Raw genomic sequence first — 19554 nt, 5'->3', positions numbered from 1 at the left:
CTCACCAAGACGGGTCCAGCGCGCAAGCTGCCTTTCCTGTGTGCTCGCTCAAGATTCCCCTGCTCTTTGAAGGGAAACCGCTGCCGCCGCCCTTGGGTTCCGCAGCGGGTTCCTGGCGCGCAAGGAGGGTGCGGTTTGCAGCGGCCGCCCGAGGCGCGCCGGTGTGTCTGTGTGTGTGTGGGGGTGGGGGGGGGGCGGTGCCTTCAGTTTTCGATCGCTCATTTATTCATCCATTCAGCCTTATCATCCATCCCTCTGTCGCTCAACAATATTTTATGGAAAGCCTACCAAGACAAACACTGTTTTAGGACCTGGCACTAAATCGGAGAATAACTAAATGAACAGGGCAATTTCAGGTAGTGCTATGTACCACGAAGAAAACGAAAACAGGTGATAGAAAAGGAGTGGGGTGGGGGGAGAACTATTTTAAGTTAGGCCGTCTAAGTTAGGCCTCTCCGAGGAAGGGGCAATTAACCTGAGACCTGAAGGCGAGAAGGCGCAGGTCAAGCAAAGATCCAGAGGAAAAGAGAACCTGAAGGAGGGCACGGCCAGTGCAAAATCTGTAAAGCCTGAGGCAGCTTACCAAGTCGGGGGCCAGTGCGAGTGAAGCAGAGACAACTAAGCAATAAGAGGTAGCGATGAAGCCGGAGGGGTGGGCAAGACGGGCCACGGTGAAGACATTATATGGAATGGGATGGGAAGACCCTGAGAGGATTCAGTCAGGGGAATGACCTGATCTGGTTTGCATTTTAAACACCTCTGGCCACAGTGTAGTGAACAGATTCTAGAGAGCCAGAGAGCTGCAGAGAAGCCAGGGCCCATGCTGACCACCAGAGGGCAGTTCTAATTCTCTGTCCGCCTCCCACCAGTTCCCCCACCCGCACGTGTGCTGTGGGGACCATACCAGTCAGTCAAGGTTTCTTACTTTTCTTCTCCCATCCATCATTGGATCAACCAACATTTGCTGAGTGCTGCGCATGCGCTAGGCACAGGGGATGCACTCCTGTGCAGCACCCACCCCCGCCCATTGTCCCTGCCCTCATAGAGCTTGCAGTCTAGTTTCCCCATTTACTGCATAAAGACACGCATCCTTACTATCGCCCCCCAGATGAATGTTTTAAGAGAAATGAGAACCACCGACGAGATTATGGTGCAGTAAAGCATACTCGGCCGGGTTCTAATCCTCAGGACCCCACACTACCAGTAGGGTGAACTTCCTAGCCCTTCCACCTGTCAATTAGGAGACTGGATCACCGTAAAAAAATCTCTTCTAGCTATAAGATGTTGTGATATTCTAGGTATGAGAGACAGTTATTTTCAACTCTCCTTTTCCAACCATCTAAAACATTTGCATTTGATAATGAGTTGCTGAACTCCTTGCCTGCAGGCTATAAAAATCTGCAACTTGATGCTGCATGGTCCAATGGGCAGACTAAGCTTTAGGGTTTCAGCAAAGTGAGAAAAGTTTGGCTTAAATGAATTTTCCATAATTTTCCAATCAGAAAATGAAGAAATATAGAAAGAAACTTTTTCTTAAAATATATATCTATACTTTATATATAGATGTGTATTTTGTGTATGTATACTTTTTATATATGCATATCTTTTCTTGTTGTTTTAGGGCTGATTTTATTTTTGTTTTGGATTACACAGTGACTGGGAGCTCTACACTCATTTCTGTCTTTAGGGTCAACAAAGAACAGAATCCAGTCTCGCTGGGACACCTGCATCACGTGTGGATGTGATCTGACCACGCTGAATGTGCTCGTGTGCATGCTGGCCTGTGAGCGCCCCTGTGAGGACAGCTGTGCAAGCATGGCCGTGTATCTGTGCACACGGTGCGGATAGTGTTATGGCAGTGAAAAGAGGCCTCCCTCTGTGGTCTGTGACTTATTGGCACAATTGGACGAGAGCATAGCACTGCCCAGGCTGCAGATGGGCATTTAGTGTGGTCTTTACACTGCACTTAGCCAGTGCGGGAAGGCAGCACTGTCCAGTAGGTAAATGTATTTGCACCTTTGGAACCAGGTGCCTGGACTGGAATTCCAGCTCTGCCACATACTAGCTGAGGGAGTTGAACAATACCTTTCATTGCTTGGTACCTAAGTTTCTATAATGATGATGATGATAACTGTATCTACTTCAATGGATTGTCATGAGGAGTAAATGAGTCCATACATGTAAATCCTTTAGAAAAGTACATAGAACAGAGTTAACACTCAATAAATACTTGTGGTGTTTTTGTTTTTGTTTTTTTCCTGTAGCCACTGCCTAAACCTCAAGCAACTACCAGCTAACCAGAAAATCCCTGGGATCCACCAGGTACCCTGGAAGGAAGAATATGTATTTGGCAAAACTGGGATGAGCTGAGAGTTTCAAGCCCACCGGGAGCAGGCCATCCGTGCACATGGATGGAGTGTTAGTCGGCCAGGGCGAGAATTCTGAGTACCGACCCCTCCGCAATCCACCCCCCAGGGTCACTGAAGACAGGAGACAGGAACGTTAACTCACAGAGGGCTGATGCCAAAGAACCAGGGCTGGGATGAGATTTCAGATCCCCTGTTCAAAACGGAGGTCACAGCTTTGACTCTCCCAAAGCTCCGGGGAGAGGGCGTGAGGGTCTCACCGGAAGGTAACATCTGGATGGGGTTGAGCTGTGGGAAAAGAAAACTCTGGTTTTATTTGAGTTAGAGCCACGCACTGTTGAAAGCTCAGGCATCACCAGGCAGATGCCCAGAATGCCTGTGGAGAAGGGTGACAGGCCTCTGCCACCAGGGAGAAAAGAGCACCCCACGGGGGAGGCAGTCCCTCCAGGGAAGGGAGAACAAGGGCGTGTGGAGGGTCGTGTGTCTCACAGCCCACCTCACTCAGGACTAGTCGAGTCGTGTTCATGAGACCATTAGGGAATATTTGTTAGTTTTCTTTACTTTATTTCTTTAATATGAAGGCTTTAATTCATTGTGGCCAGTGTGGCAGTAATTGGGAATGTTGGTGTCAGGCTGTTGAGTTCCCAGCAGAGAAGTCTCCCAGGTTTTTATCTGGATTCTCAGACTAGAGAAAATAAGACATCTCCGCAAGATAAAGCCTCAGAATTACATCTGCAAAAGAGAGGAGTGTAGCCATGGTGTGGGGCATGTCTCTGAGAGAGACCTTTGTGTTCCCTCCTTAAATTGCACGTTTGTATAAACAGGAACAATAGGTCATATGGCTCAGATAGGTCACCTGCAAATGGGAAAATACCTGCATCAAAATGGGAGTGAGCCATAAATTCATCTCTGAGGAATTAACTGTACCCATCACACGACACATGTATTTCCTGACACTGTAAAGCATTACTGAAGCAGCCCATTTATTTTTGAAATGATATAATTTATACTATTAATATTTTTGCTGTAGAAACTGCCCTGTTTTGGCCACATTGGTTAAGCCAATGATTGCCCCTTCCTATCCTTTCTAGAGGCACACAGTTGTAAATAAATAAGTGAAGGATTATCCCTGTTTCAGATGTAGAAAACAGATGGACGGATGCCGGGGTTGGGGGGGGAAGGGGGAGGTGGGATGAATTGGGAGATTGGGATTGACATATATACACTACTATGCATAAAAAAGATAACTAATGAGAACCTACTGTAGAGCACAGGGAACTCTACTCAATGCTCTGTGGTGACCTAAATGGGAAGGAAATCCAAAAAAGAGGGGATATATGTATACGTATAGCTGATTCACTTTGCTATACAGCAGAAACTAACACAACATTGTAAAGCAACTATACTCCCCCCCCCAAAAAAAAAGATCAGAAATTGAAAGAAAAAAAAAAACATTATCTGTGTTTACAGAAGTTAACCCCACCCACATCCTGTGGGGGGATAGAGTGGAAGCCACATCCTACACATGTAGTCTGTAAGGTCACAAATGACACTAAAACATGGAAACCTCTCAGAGGCTCTTTTCAGGCATCATGACCAGGGCTGAGCAGTGGACATGGAGATGCGCCACCTGGACCCCCCTTCAAGGAAAGAGCTGCTGTCCCAGCTGCCAGGAGCACTGTGCTAGACAGCCCCTGCAGGGGCAGCCTCCATGCAGCGAGCCATCTTAACCAGTGTCACGCCCTTCTGGAAGTGACCCACATCTAATGACCTGACCCAGGAGAAAGTACAACAGCTTTGTCACTTTAGACCCAAATAAGACACCTCTGACCAGTTATCCTAGCCCCAGAGCTCCTCATGGGGTCAGCTGCGGCTGTCAGGCTGCATCATAGCTCGGCTTCTCCCTCTACTCCATCCTGCTTCCTTCTCTCCCTTTTTGCAGGTGTTGATTCTGAACGCTAAACACTGTATGCCAGACAGCGTAATAACCCCCCCCAAAATGTCCGTGTCCATCCCCAGAACCTATGAATACTCTGTAGATGTGTTTAAGTTAAGGATCTTGAGATAGGAAGAGTATCCTGCATTATCCAGGTGGACCCAGTATAATCCCAAGGATCTTTATAAGAAGGAGACCAGAGATCAGAGAGAGAGAAGATGTCGCTCTGCTGGCTTTGAAGGTAGAAGAAGGGGTCACAAGCCAAGGAACGTAGGCAGTCTCCAGAATCTGGAAAAAGTAAGAAAATAAGTTCTCCTTTAGAGCCAGAGAGCACACAGCCCTACAGACCCATTTTAGGTTTCTGACCTTCAGAACTGTAGGATAAGAAATGTGTGTTGTTTTAAGCTACTAAGTTTGTGGTAATTTGTTACAGCAGCCAATAGGAAATTAATATACACTGTCATAGAATATGCTTCCTGGAGAATCCAATCTAGACAGGTTGATATTTCAATACTTTCAGTGAACCAAAATTAAAACGAAATTATTTTTCTGTCTGCCATTTTGTTTGTCTAGGGCCATTTGTGCAATCCCTCACCCATCCCCAGAGCAAACCTGCAGTGCCCCCTTTCCTTCTCTCTGCTCATCCAAATCACATCCTTCCTGCAGCCTTTCCTGAGAGCTACACCCCTGTTGATCTACCCCTTTCTCGAACAAGGGTAATGTTTTTAGTCTGCATCTTTCACTTCAGCCATTAATCATGTACAAAAATAGGACAAATGGGCGACATCAGAGTTAATGAGGGAATCCCTGGATGCATTCCTCTAGGTAGATATAGAGGTTGGAGTTTTTGGAGACCTACACCAGCTCTACTCTCTTCCAAACTCTATTTTACTAGGATGTACACAGATCCCAAAATAATCAGGCTCCATTGCTAGCCAGCCTTGAATGGTTTCCTGCAGCCCAGCAGAAATCTGACACTCTGGCTTAGGCAGCCCCAAGACCTTCTGTTAGTCAAGGACTGGAGCCTGGTGCTCTCTCATAGTTAGGGAGAGTCCTGGAAATTTTCCTCTGCTGGTCCATGACGAGCATCTCTAGTTCCAGAGAAGAAGACTCAGGTCTGACGCCACAGGCCTTAGATGCCTGCAGCAGCCCCTTGGGCAGCGTCCCTGAGGTTCACTGGCACATTCATGTCTTAGATGAGGCCAAAGATTTATCCAGATGTGCACAGCCAGAGACAAGGGCATGGCTCATGCTCTCCCTTTCCCATGTTCTTTGTTCAGTATTGCTGACAGTTAAGTGAGGTTCCTAAACAGCAGAAAATTAATTCCCAGTAGTCCTTTGGAATTTTCCTTGGTCTCCAACTCTTGCCTGGGATCTTTGGAGAACATTCTGCACCGTCAAAGATAGGGATTTGTGTCTCTTTCACACAACACATTGCCACACATGGTACTGGCTACATGTTGAAATAAGCTACACATTGAAACTGTGAACTCAGCTGCCTATAAAATGAAGTCATGTTTCCCTGAGGGCATTAGAAGAACGTGCTGACAGATAGCCAATAGCGCCTAGTACTGGAAGAGTCTTACTTACGTCTCAGTATCTGTAATATTTAAGAAACTAAAAATAGAGCTACCACATGATCCAGCAATCCCACTCCTGGGCATATATCCAGAGAAAAACATGGTTCGAAAGGATACATGCACCCCCATGTTCATTGCAGCACTGTTTACAATAGCCAAGACATGGAAGCAACCTAAATGTCCATCGACGGATGAATGGATAAAGAAGATACGGTACATACCATATATACAATGGAATATTACTCAGCCATAAAAAGGAATGAAATAATGCCATCTGCAGCAACATGGATGGACCTGGAGATCATACTAAGTGAAGTAAGTCAGACAGAGAAAGACAAATATCACATGATATTGCTTATATGTGGAATCCAAAAAAATGATACAAATGAACTTATTTACAAAACAGAAACAGACTCACAGACTTAGAGAATGAACTTATGGTTATGCGGGGGAGGGTGCAGGGGGAGGGATAGTTAGGGAGTTTGGGATTGGCATGCACCCACTGCTGTATTTAAAGCAGATAACCAACAAGGACCTACTGTATAGCAGAGGAAACTCTGCTCAGTACTCTGTAATAACCTAAATGGGAAAAGAATTTGAAAAAGAATAGGTACAAGTATATGTATAACTGAGTCACTTTGCTGTACACCTGAAACTAACAACACTGTTAATCAACTATACCCCAATATAAAATTTTTTTAAATCTGCAGTATTTTCCTAACACGATGACAGACCATCTGGAAACCCAGTAGCTTCCCATTAGTCCAGAACCAATCCTGAGGTGACTTTCTCTTGGCTCAAAATCTGTTATTAAGAATGTTGAAGGGGGGCTTCCCTGGTGGCAAAGTGGTTAAGAATCCGCCTGCCAATGCAGGGGACACGGGTTCAAGCCCTGATCTGGGAAGATCACACATGCCGCGGAGCAGCAAAGCCCGTGCGCCACAACTACTGAGCCTATGCTCTAGAGCCCGTGAGCCACAGCTACTGAAGCCTGCACACCTAGAGCCCGTGCTCCACAACAAGAGAAGCCACTGCAGTGAGAAGCCCGTACACCGCAAGAAGAGTAGCCCCTGCTCGCTGCAACTAGAGAAAGCCTGCGCGCAGCAACGAAGACCCAACACAGCCAAAAATTAATTAATTAATTTTTAAAAACAAAAAGAATTTTGAACGGAAACAACCTCTGTTTAGAAGTAGGGTAAGAGGAAACAGGAAGAGGAAACAGGAAGACAGGGTAAGAGGAAACAGGAAGATCACTCACGGATCACTGGGGATTTAAGAAGCACTTAAGTCACCAGTCAGATTGCTCCCTAATGTGGAAGAGTGAGAGAATGTGAGACTAAACCAAGGGAGAGAGACTCAAGGCTTAAGGTAGCCCCACATTTTACTTTTATGCTCACTGACAAGATATACACATATACATGCGAATGCCTATATCTAATACTCTTATACTTGCAACCTCCTTCCCAGTCATATACATCAACCTAGAACAGCAAAGGTGGCTGCTGATTACCCTAGAGAGGGTGCTGTGTGGCTCTCACTTCTCACTTACTTCTCCCTGCTTTCGCCACTTCCCTGAAGCTCCAGAACTTGGTCAGCTTAGCTAAGCCTGACGGTAGGATCTACTGCAGGGGTGGTATATGGAGTGACTTCAGGCAGTGACCATGGTAAACCTACAGCAAAAGAACCTTCATAGTGTCCTAGAGTCGGAAACTTACAGATGCAGAACAAAAAGCCAGAAAGAAAGGAAGACCAATAGAATAAATAAACCCAAGAAAAGTGTAGCCTCTTTCACCACTGATTCTTGGCTCCACTTGTAAGTATGTTGTACTAAGTGTAGTACACACTTTCTTTCTTTATCCATCATCCATTTCCCCCATTCTTCTTTCCTAAAAGGAACCAAATTTTGCTCAGGTGTACGCTTCTCACCTTCACAGTCCCTGCCTGCCTGTGACAACTTTGCAGGTGACTAGATAACCCCATCCCTGTTGTTAGGAGTTAGTTCACATCCGTTTAAGGTCCTCATAGTAATTCCTCTTCCACTGCCAGTGCTTGGGTTAGGAAGTGATCATGTAACTCACTTTAGACCAGTGAGTCTTAGGGGGAGTCTGCTGAGAGATCTCAGGAAAGATTTCATTCTCCTTAAAAGGGGACATTCAAGAAAGATATGGTGATGACCCTTAAACATATTACGCTAGATGAAATAACCAGTCACAAAAGACCACATATTGTATGATTCCACTTATATGAAACATTCAGAATTGCCAAATACATAGAGATGGAAAGTGGATTAGAGTTTGCCTGAGGCTGGGGTTGGGGATGGTTGGGGGAAAAATAGGAAATGACTGCTAATGGGTATGAGATTTCTTTTTAGGGGGATGAAACGTTCTAAAGTTGGTTGTGGTGAGAGTTGCACAATTCTATGAATATACTAAAAACTACTGAATTATAAACTTTAGATGAAAGAGTTGTAAGGTATGTGAATTACACCTCAATAATGCTGTTGAAAAAAATGAAAGGGATGGTCCCACTTTTTCCCATAGATAGGGTCATATGTGTACATAATACCTGAAACTGCTACAACTATTGTTCAACCATGAAGGAAGCCAGCCCTTGGGCAAAGCCAGCTCACAGGGGATGAGCAGGAAGAGGTGGAAGGAACTTGGTCCTTGGTGACATCGTTGAGGCAAATGGTTGGACTATGCCTGGAGTTTGCTCAAACTTGAACATCCGGGCTTCCCTGGTGGCGCAGTGGTTGAGAGCCCACCTGCCGATGCAGGGGACACGGGTTTGTGCCCTGGTCCGGGAGGATCCCACATGCCGCGGAGCGGCTGGGCCCGTGAACCATGGCCGCTGAGCCTGCGCGTCCGGAGCCTGTGCTCCGCAACAGGAGAGGCCACAACAGTGAGAGGCCCGCATACCGCAAAAAAAAAAAAAAAAAAAAAACTTGGACATCCCGTAATGTGAAATAATAAATTCCATTATTGTCTAAGCCAGTTAGAGCCAAGGTTTTCTGCTTCTTGAAGCCAAGCGCACTGACTTGATAAAGCACAAGCCATAGGCTCTTGGTGGGTAGGAGACACAGTGAGGACAATGTTTTTAAAAAGATGATGTTGAAATTTTAAGGGAAAAACAGATGAAAACAGAAGGCAGAAAGGAGCTAGTTGACATCAGTTGGTATGTCTAACCTTAAATTGTTCCTAAAATCATTCTCCAACCATTCCCCTGGACCCTGGACCCGGGCCATGCTCATTTGCTATAGATTCATTGACATTAAAATAGAGTTAAGTGTTCAGAAAAATCGGTATAACATTCATATCACAGCAAATAGCCTTACATGAGGCATCTCAGGTGGAATCTGCTTCTTATGGGAATAGACGCTCCTCCACCAGAACTTTGACCCTCAAAAATTATGTACAAATTCCTTTAACATTCATTTTGGTTTGTTTACATATTTGATGCACACAGGTTCTTCTTTAGACTACTTTGTTTCCACTAAGAAAAGTATGAAGTGGAGATCTTGTGGTATTTAGGCTTAAAATCTCTTCTTTGTTTTGACCTTTAATATCCACGGTTAGTAGTAACTAACAGATTGGAAACATGTAAATGAGGCCTTTCGAGAAACCAGCAGGTTGCCAGGAGAGAGAATATCTTCCACATTGAACATGGGATTTTATAAGAACCCTCTGCAAAGCCCATTCTCACCCATGATCGATACGGGCCCTGCCTTTTCCCGAAAGTGACTTCTTTTGTTACTGTGTCTCCTTGTCTTTTGCCACCTTCTCCTCCTGACGACATCTGGGCCCTAGCTGGCACTTTCCAGGTGGCTGTTTCACATAGGCATGAAAAGGGACAAAGACAGGGTTCACATTGATTGTATCAAGCAAGTTCTCCAATATTGTTTTGCAAAACCCAGTCTCCCAGAGTAACCCAGTTTCTAAGTATTCTGAAACAAGGAGGAAATTCTATCCATAATGAATTTTAAGGAGGTGTTCTTTTAAAGATTCTATTTTTTAGAGCAGTTTTAGGTTTATCACAAAATGGAGAGGAAGGTACAGAGATTTCCCATATATCCCCCTGCCCCTACACTTGCCTAGCCTACCCCCATTATCCCATCACTCACCAGAATGGTGCCTTTTTTTTTTTTTTAATCTAAAGATGAGCCTACATGGACACATCATAATCACCCAAAGTCCATAGTTCACCTTAGGGTTTACTCTTGGTCTTAAATGTTCTATGGGTTTAGACAAAAGCATAATGACATATATCCATCATTATCATATTATACAGAGTCATTTCAATGCCCTAAAAAAACCACTGTGCTCACTGTGCTTTCTATTTCTCTGTCGCACAATCCCCACCCCAGCAAGCACTGATCTTTTTACTGTCTCCATAGTTTTGCTTTTAGAGACTGTCACATAGTTAGAATTGTATAGTATGCAGCCTTTTCAGATTGGCTTCTTCCACTTTGTAATACGCATTTAAGTTTCCTCCATGTCTTTTCATTGCTTGATAGCTCATTTCTTTTTAGCCCTGAATAATATTCCATGGTCTGGATGGACCACAGTTTATCTACCCATTCACCGACTAAAGGTCATTTGGTTGCCTCCAAGCTGTGGCAGTTATGAATAAAGCTGCTATACACATCCATGTGTAAGTTTCTTTTTTTTTTTTTTTTTGCGGTACGCGGGCCTCTCACTGTTGTGGCCTCCCCCGTTGCGGAGCACAAGCTCCGGACACGCAGGCTCAGCGGCCACGGCTCACAGGCCCAGCCACTCCCCGGCATGTGGGATCTTCCCGGACCGGGGCACGAACCCGTGTCCCCTGCATTGGCAGGCGGACTCTCAACCACTGCACCACCAGGGAAGCCCCATGTGTACGTTTCTGTGTGGACGTAAGTTTTCAACTCCTTTGGGTAAATACCAAGAAGTGTGATTGCTGGATCATATGATAAGAGTATGTTTCGTTTTGTTAGAAACCATCAAACTGTCGTCCAAAGTGGACGTACCATTCTGCCTTCCCATCAGCAATGAATGAGAGTTCCTGCTGTTCCACGTCCTCACTAGCATTTCATGTTGTCAGTGTTCCAGATTTTGGCCATTCTAACAGGCTTGTAGTGGTATCACCTTGTTGTTTGAATTTGCATTTCCCTGATAATATTATGTGGAGTAGATTTTCATATGTTTTTTTATTTGCCAACTGTATATCACTTTTGGTGAAGTGTCTGTTAAAGTTTTTGGTCCATTTTAAAATCAGGTTGTTTGTTTCCTTATTGTTGAGTTTTAAGAGTTCTTTACATATTTTGGAGAGCAGTCCCTTACCAGATGTGTCTTTTGCAAGTATTTTCTCCCAGTTTATGGCTTGTTTTCTAACTCTCTCGATATTATCTTTTGCAAAGCAGAAGTTTTTCATTTTAATGAAGCCCAGTTTATCATTTTTTTCTTTCATGGGTCATGTCTGGTGTGGTGTCTAGGAAGGCATCACCATACCCAAGGTCATCTAGGTTTCCTCCTTATGCTATCTTCCAGAAATTTTATAGAGTTTTATTTTACATTTAGGTCTATGATCCATTTTGAGTTAATTTTTGTGATGAGTGTAAGGTGTCTAAATTAATTTTTTTTTTATAAGTGGATTTCCAGTTTTTCCAGCACTATTTGTTGAAGAGACTATCTTTGTTTCATTGTACTGTCTTTGTTCCTTTGTCCAAGATCAGTTCACTCTAATTATGAGGGTCTATTTCTGGGCCCTCTATCTTGTTCCATTGATCTACTTGTCTGTTCTTTGGCAATACCATACTGTCTTGAGAAGTGATGCTCATGGCCCTCTACCTAACTTGGGTTCCTTGGTGTGAAGCAATGCTGTGCAAGATACCGCAATCATTCATAAGGCCCCTGTTGAGTCCCCAGTTGGTGGCTCTGGCAAGGCATGACAGGCAGGGAAAATAAAACCAAATCTGTGAATCCACAGGGTCTTGCTATACGTCCATTCCACATCCTGATCTGCCCCCAGACACCAGGAACATGGTTAGATCTGTTGGATCTTAAGGGCTGAAGGACAAAATCAATTGTAGCCCTCAGCAGAGGAAACTTCTTCTGCTCCAAGCCCACTCAGACCTGACAGCTTTTTGCCCACCTGTGAAATGGGTCACCGTAGCACACGTGGATCTCACAGTTGTTGCCTCAGAAATGGGTGCCTTCTTTTGGTGGAGGATGCAGTGCATGGTGCGCTTCCTTCGCTGTGGTAGCGTTAAGGTAGTGGACCAGCCAATATGATATTTTTTAGGGTAGTGTGGCAGTAAAAGTCTCTTGCCTTCAGTGGCCACATGGTTGCAGGTGACCACAGATCATAATATATATATTTTTAAATTTATTTATTCATTTGTTTATTTTTGGCTGCATTGGGTCTTTGTTGCTGCGCGCAGGCTTTCTCTAGTTGCAGCGAGCAGGGGCTACTCTTTGTTGTGGTGTGCGGGCTTCTTATTAATGTGGCTTCTCTCGTTGCAGAGCACGGGCACTAGGCATGCGGGCTTCAGTAGTTGTGGCACACAGGCTCAGTAGTTGTGGCTCGCGGGCTCTAGAGCACAGGCTCAGTAGTTGTGGCACCTGGGCTTAGTTGCTCCGTGGCATGTGGGATCTTCCCAGACCAGGGCTCGAACCCATGTCCCCTGTATCGGCAGGCAGATTCTTAACCACTGAACCACCAGGGATGACCACATAATATTTTTTTAATTCTTTTAAATTAATACATAATATTTCAACATTTGGATACATCATTCTTTATCCCTTCATTGTTGAAAGATTGGGCTTTAAGATTTTAACTAAAAAAAAAAATTGAAGATCTTTGAAGTTGTTTAGGATTATATCCTTAGGGTTAATGTTAAAAACTGGAATCAGGGGGAAAAAATATCTAAGGTTTCAGATGCATATTCCCAAACTGTTTTATTAAAAGCTTATAACCAATTTAATATTCTCACCATCTGTATAGGATAGCCTTCTCACCAGCAGTAAGTAACTTTTTTTCCCTCCCATTTCTACTTATTTAATTGCTGGGAAGATGGTATTTCGTTTTTCAACTTCCATTTGATTATGAGTAAAAATGCTTTTTCATCTATTTAGCCATTTTAATTTTCTCTTCCATAAAATACTTGCTTGTTTTTTACTTGTATTTTTACCATATTTTCTCAACTTGCTTTTTATGTTTATTTTTGCCTCTAAAATTCTATAACCTTATCTAAATGATGAAAGTATTAAATCATTTTAGAAGGATGATATTATAGTAACTGGATTCTGTGAATATTTTAGTGGTTTTCTCATCAGTTTGGTACATGCTCTTTGTAGATTAAGAGTCGTAATCCTTTGATTTATTTGTTCCAAATACCTTCATGGTTTATTTGCCTTCGTACTTGGTTTATGATATGTTTTACATTTAAAAAAACAAACAAACAACAAAAAACCTATTCTACGGTATGCAGTTGAATTTTAGTCATACTACTGGAGAGCCTTCTATCAAATCATCAGAAATTCACCTGTATTTATTTCCTAGGAATTTTCTGTGGTTTCATTTTTTATATTAATGTTTTAAAATTCACCCATAATTATTTTTCCATATCAAAATATACCAAAATCTTTCCAATGTCAAGGTCTTCACCAAGCCTGGTCCATTCACTCATCACCTAACCCACTCCCATTCATCTTCCTTCTCTCAGCTCAATGGTCACTTCACCCCAGAGACCTTCCCTGGGTCATTCATCTAAATTAAGTTCCTCCTGTTACACTCACCCAGAGCTCCCTTAGCCTTCGTGGAATTCGTTAATAATCTGAATGTTTCGCAATTGTATCTGTAATATAATACAAGTTTGTAATTGTATTAGTGCCTGACCCCTCCCCCAACTATGATGTTCTAAATTCCGTAAGGACAGTGATAATGTTATTCTTTTTCCTATAGAATACTCTCATCCTTATACAGATAGTGCCTGTCATAAAATAAATATTATTTTAGGGTTGAATGAACCCTGAACTTCCTCAATCTTCTGCCCTCCCACGCACAAAATTACTCACATAACATGACTCAAAGGTGAAAATGCACCCTCCTCGACTGCAGGCTGTGGGACACAGTGTTCCCTCCTCCCCTTCAAGGCTCATGCATCCACCTGCACTTTGCCAGGCACCCCCTTCTCCCTCTCTTTGAGAAAACTGCCTTATCAGTCAAACCCTCCCTCCAGTGTTTTCTCCCTCCATCTGCACTGTCTTTCCCTCTTTAGCATATAAACCTACTCAAAATGTGTCCACCTCAACACAGAGATATACCCAAACCTACTCCTTCCTGATCTTGCATTCCCCACTACAATTTTTAAAATCAATTTTACTGACATATAATTTACATACAATAAAATGCACCCAGATTGGTGACTTTTGATAAATATATACATTCTTGTCATGGCCAAAATGAAGACATACATAGATCAATTTGAGGAGACAACTTTTTTACAATATTGAGTCTTCCAATCCATGAACGTGGCATTTCTATCCATTTATTTAGGTGTTCTTTATCTCAGTAATGTTTCTTAAGTTTTAATTGTACATGTCTTGGACACGTTTTGTTAAATATATCCCTATGTTTTTCAGGTTTTTAGTACTCTTGTAAATGGTACTATTTAAATTTCAATATTGAACTATTTGTTTCTAGAATATAGAATATGCAGAAATATATCTTTTAAATATTCAGCTTGGATCCGTCAACTCTTTTCTCCAAATCTCTCCAAGGCTAATTGAAATTTTTCACTTACAGAATTATTTATTCCAATTACCAATGCTTCTGAAGCACTAAGAACTGATTATATAACGAATATTAATTTGATCAGATTGTTTTGCTAACATCAAACTGATAGGCACTGAGGAAACCAAAGTAGGTGTGAGTGGTAACTTTGAAACCTGCTGTATGCTGAGATGGAGAGGTTAAAAGGGGCCGCTAGACTATGAGTCATTTATGTCTCAATGAAGCTGGAAACTAAATAAGTAAATAAAAGGTTAAAAAACAAAAAAGAGAGAGAGAGAGAGATGAAAAAGATGGGGAGCTAGAGTGAGTAGCAATCCAAGAAAAAGATGAAAGATGTTGAAGAAAGGAAGGGAGAAGATGCCATACCATGGGTACATTTTACATTTTCATGGAGACCCCCGGAGACAATCACTGTACCATTGAAATCCTGCTCCCCCATATTAATTCTTTCTTGAACAAGGAAGGTTACAAGTAAGAATTTTGAAGCAAACTTATGCTCTGAGCTGTTTTTCCATTTTTGTTTTATGCCCAAGGACTATTTGCAAAGATTGAATCCTCATTCAGTTCAAAATCATCTCTCAAGTCCAGGTCTCTTCAATCAGACTGTCCAGCATATTAGCTTCCAGACCAGCATTTCTCATGGTGTGTTTTATAGCGTGTTATGTCAGAGGAAAGTTAACAGTTTTGCACACATACCAAACAACAACAACAACAACAAAACAATGATTCCATGAGCTTGGGAATCACTAGGCTAAACATGTGTATTTATATTAGATTCAATAGAACCTTTGATATACAAATGAGCATACAAATTTCCAAAAGGGTGATACAGTATATAGTGTTTTATGTATTATTAAGTTGGGAATAAAAAAGACTTCTTGACCTCAAGTGTGGTGCAGTCAGGTCATGTGGCAGAAATACTCCTAGACGTTGAGATAGGAAATCCAGCTCCTTTGTTTACTTATGTCATTGGGGGTGGTTACTTTAAATCTATGAATGACATGCTCTTAAAGAAAATGCAGATTTAAAAAATCCACTGTGATCTGCATTAATTAGGTTAAAAATATTACATACAGAGATGGACCTAAATTTTATAATGGACAAAGGAGAGAGGAGTTGACATTATAGTTAAGATATTTAATGTATATAACAAATGCGATAACCTGCCATCTGCATTATAAAAATTCTCAGGAACTGTAGTTCTTGCATTAGGGACAGAGTGATCCAAGCCTTTAGGAGTACAGTTTGTGGCAATGGGATAGAACAAAGCTGACTTGCCCATTGGTAGGAGAATATCAATGCAATTGTGGCAAAACTAGGTGAATATCAAAAGAAAGGGGGCCCTTAGAAGCAGCACAGCAAGAGGAAAAGATCATTCCACCCAATCCGGGTCCTTGCTTCCTTTGTTGGCCACTTAGCCTTGGGCGTTTAATGGAGCCTTACCTGCTCTAATTGAGAAATGGATAACACTTGCTCTGCCTGGGGGTAGGGGCTGGGTCGGGTTCTCTCTTCTACTTCTCAGTTCTGCACTTCTTTGCACAGCTTTAACTTTTGATCTTGGCCTCATTGACCAGAATTGCTCAATATCCCAAGCTGCAGAGAGATAAGCACAAATACAAAACCCTGCTCCTAACTGTATGCATGTAATTGCTGAGATTAAGTTCTGTGACTTAAAATTCTCTGACGTTAATTCTAAAGCTCTCCATTTATTCATTATTTCCACATAGTCTCTTATCCTGAACCTTAAGAGGAAGGCTTTAATCCTTCCAGCTTTAAGCCAGGGCCTGAAGCCCTCCCTGGTCGGTTGCTTTGGTAGCACAGCCAGTCTGAAGGGCACACCACTAGGTGGCGCTGAAGATCTGGCTGGAGAAGGAGAATTGGGGCTAAACAGGTCCACAAGAGACCGATTTTCCTCTGGGTCTACTGGCTGGCCCCAGGTTGCTTTTTTCTTTATTGTCAGAGACCTTGGGGATGTCCTGGCTTGAATCTGATACAAACAGTCCCTCTGCAGTGCTTAGCAGTCTGTAAAGGGGATCTTGGTCTTGGCAGTAGTATCTCCCGGGCCTTATCACAAGATCATTAATGACTGGATCTTCCTGCCTCCTCCTGGCATCTTCCCTGAGTCCCCAAGTCTGGGGCCCTATCCTGTGTTTCCTCACCCATTCATTCAAGCATTTGTTGCATGCTCTTACGTGTCAGGTTTGAGATACAAGACCTGAGCATTTGTTTTCTTAGTCGGCCATCAGCAGCAGGCCCAGGTACTGTGCATCAGGCCCTGCGCTTAGGGGACCAAGTTGCTGGCAGTTGAGCTGTGTTTCCAGGAGGGAGAAGAAGAGCAATAACCAGGTTCTCATCTTTACAACCAGCCCATAATCCCTGCCCCCTCTGAGACACACCGCCTGCATCAATGCGACGAGAGGGGAAATGCAACCTCTCTGCCCACACACCTCCACATCAAGCTGCCCTGTGCACCTTCCTTTTCTCTTTCATGGAACTCTTGATATTTAATTAACTCTAATACAATGCGGTCTTTGGTCTTTCTTTTTAAATAAAATGTCTGCTGGGAATACGTTGGTAATGGAATATTTTTCAACAATGAAAAAGAGCTCTCAAGGAAAAGACCTGGAGCAACTTGAAAGACATATTACTAAGTGACAGAAGCCAACGTGAAAGGCCACACCCTGTATGAGTCCAACTCTATGACATCTGGAAAGGCAAAGCTACGGAGACAGTGAAAAGATCGCTGGTTGCCAGGGTTCTGGGGAGACAGGAGATGAACAGGGGAGCACAGGGGATTTGTAGGGCGGTGAAACCATTCTGTACAACACTGGATATATGTCATTAAACATCTGTCAAAGCCCATGGAATGTGCAACACAAAGAATGAACCCTAATATAAACTATGGATTTAGTTCATAATAATGTACCAGTATTGGCTCATCGATTGTAACAAATGGATGCAAGAATTTAAAAATAGGGGAAACTGCAAGCGGAGTGGGAGGCCTATAGGAACTCTGTACTTTCTGCTCAATTTTTCTGTACACCTAAAACTGCTCAAAAAATAAAATCTATTATTTTCTTAAAACATCTGCTGGGAAAGACCTTATATTTATATAGTGCTTTACAGTTTCCGAATCAATCCATTTGATTCTCAGAAGAGCACCATAAGATGAAAAGGACTGGCATTGTCCTGAGTTTACAGATTTGGGCGTCAAGGTCAAAGAAACTGAGTGACTTTTCAAATTCATGTAGCTAAAATACTGCAGAACAAGGACTGGACCTCAGGTCTTCTTATCCCACATCCGGAGCTCGTTTCTCTATTCTAGACTCTTGCAAACAGGGAAGTCGGTAATAGTCCTCTATGCTCTCTAATGATTATTCTCTTTTCTCCCAAGGTTCTGGGTGAGCCCAATTTGATAGAGATATACACCATAAATTATAACTCAAGACTTCACTCTATGGCTATTTGACACAATTTAATGCAAAAGTTTCATGAATAAAAGAGCATCTTTAACGTACTTTTTTCACCCAACTCTACCACCAATTCTTTCCTCCAGAGTCTTGGAAACTTTGTTTCCTCTCCACTTTTAGGATAATTCATTAGAGCAAGAATGAAAGCAGAGAGACCAGATAGAAGAGGCTGGGGACCCTTTTATAGAATACAGCACTGAGGACGTGGGATTGTTCTCCATAAGAACCCACAGCAGATGGTGATGGGGTCTGAGCCTTCTAGGAGGATTGGTCCAGAGCAAACCAGCATCTGTGGTCAGATGGCTCAGAACAGGTCCTCAACAGCGACACCTTGTGGTCACGAGACTCAACTGCAGTAGAAATCAGAAGAAATAACTTTTGTCTCCTCTTGACACTGTATAAACCTCCAGAATCCCTGGGAGGGGAGTGAAAATTCCTAAGAGAGTCACCTGCTTTCAGCTAAGTCGTCCTTTAGACACTTGAGCAATGAATTAGAGAAAAGAGGTGTGACCATCTTGCACCCCGAGGTTGTGGAGTGGTTCACAACAATTGCACTAAGGAATGTAATCTGGAAAGAGACCTTTTCAAAAGGACGAAAGTGTATTGGGAATGTCCGTAAAATGACCAGGGAAAAGAGGGTAAAATGGAGGTATCATGTTTGTGATTCTTACATGGTGACCGTCCCTGGCACACTAAGTACTCTCCTGCCTCAGGAATGCCAATGGAACCTGAATAAATATAGATGCGGTCAGAAAGGAGAAGACCAACTTGGAAAGTTATGAGATCGTTGGTGAAATGTCTCTGGAAATTTTTAACTTTCCTATAAGAAATGAAGACTGTGGTTTAGGAAGTCATGATAAAAATAACATTTTTGACCCACAGCTGGGGGACCTTGGTGAGCATGAGAGGGGCAGCCTCTGTCTTCATGGGTCTCACATTCTGAAGGGAAAGACAGACATGTTAACAGGAGCACAGACCCACTGGAAAAGACAGGTATCGTGCTGCTAATTTTTTCACGCTTGTCCAGCCCTCCTGACCTCTGATGTTGCTGTTCCTCAGCACTTGTCCCAGGGCTCTTATTATGGGTTCAGTTGTGTCCCCAAAAGGTGTGTTGAAGTCCTAACCTCCAGCACCTCAGAATGTAAGCTTGGTTGGAAGCAGGGGTTTTGTAGATATAACTAGTTAGGATGAGGTCATACTGGAATAGCAATGGCCCTTAATCTAGTATGGCTAGTGTCCTTCAAAGAAGAGGAGAGAAAGATACACAGGAAATGGAGGGTCCCATGGAGACACAGACATGTGAGTGGAGGGTGCCTTGCTTTTTTTGTTTATTTATTTTTGGCTGCATTGGGTCTTCGTTGCTGTGCGCGGGCTTTCTGTAGTTGCGGTGAGCGGGGGCTACTCTGTTGCGGTGCGCGTGCTTCTCATTG

The 19554-nt window shown here is 43.0% G+C and overlaps 1 protein-coding gene across 4 annotated transcripts in view; it reads right to left on the bottom strand.

Annotated features, from left to right (window-relative positions):
• AGK (acylglycerol kinase) overlaps positions 1-19554 on the bottom strand; it is a 124186-nt gene that overhangs the window by 85602 nt on the left and 19030 nt on the right. For 2 of the 4 annotated variants that reach the window (XM_079932162.1, XM_079932165.1), the window contains exons 1-2: positions 4198-4335; positions 2512-2654 (exon numbers count right to left, since the gene is read on the bottom strand). The exons of 1 other annotated variant lie outside the window; for it this stretch is intronic. The gene's annotated coding sequence lies outside the window, so the exon portion shown is untranslated. Of the gene's footprint in view, positions 1-5; positions 45-2511; positions 2655-4197; positions 4336-19554 lie in introns of those variants that run through there. One more of the 4 variants, XM_079932163.1, reaches the window with a different exon arrangement.

The sequence above is a fragment of the Stenella coeruleoalba genome, assembly GCF_951394435.1.
Source record: "Stenella coeruleoalba genome assembly, chromosome: 9".
Lineage (NCBI taxonomy): Eukaryota > Metazoa > Chordata > Mammalia > Artiodactyla > Delphinidae > Stenella > Stenella coeruleoalba.
This window is presented reverse-complemented; position numbering and strand designations above follow the sequence as displayed.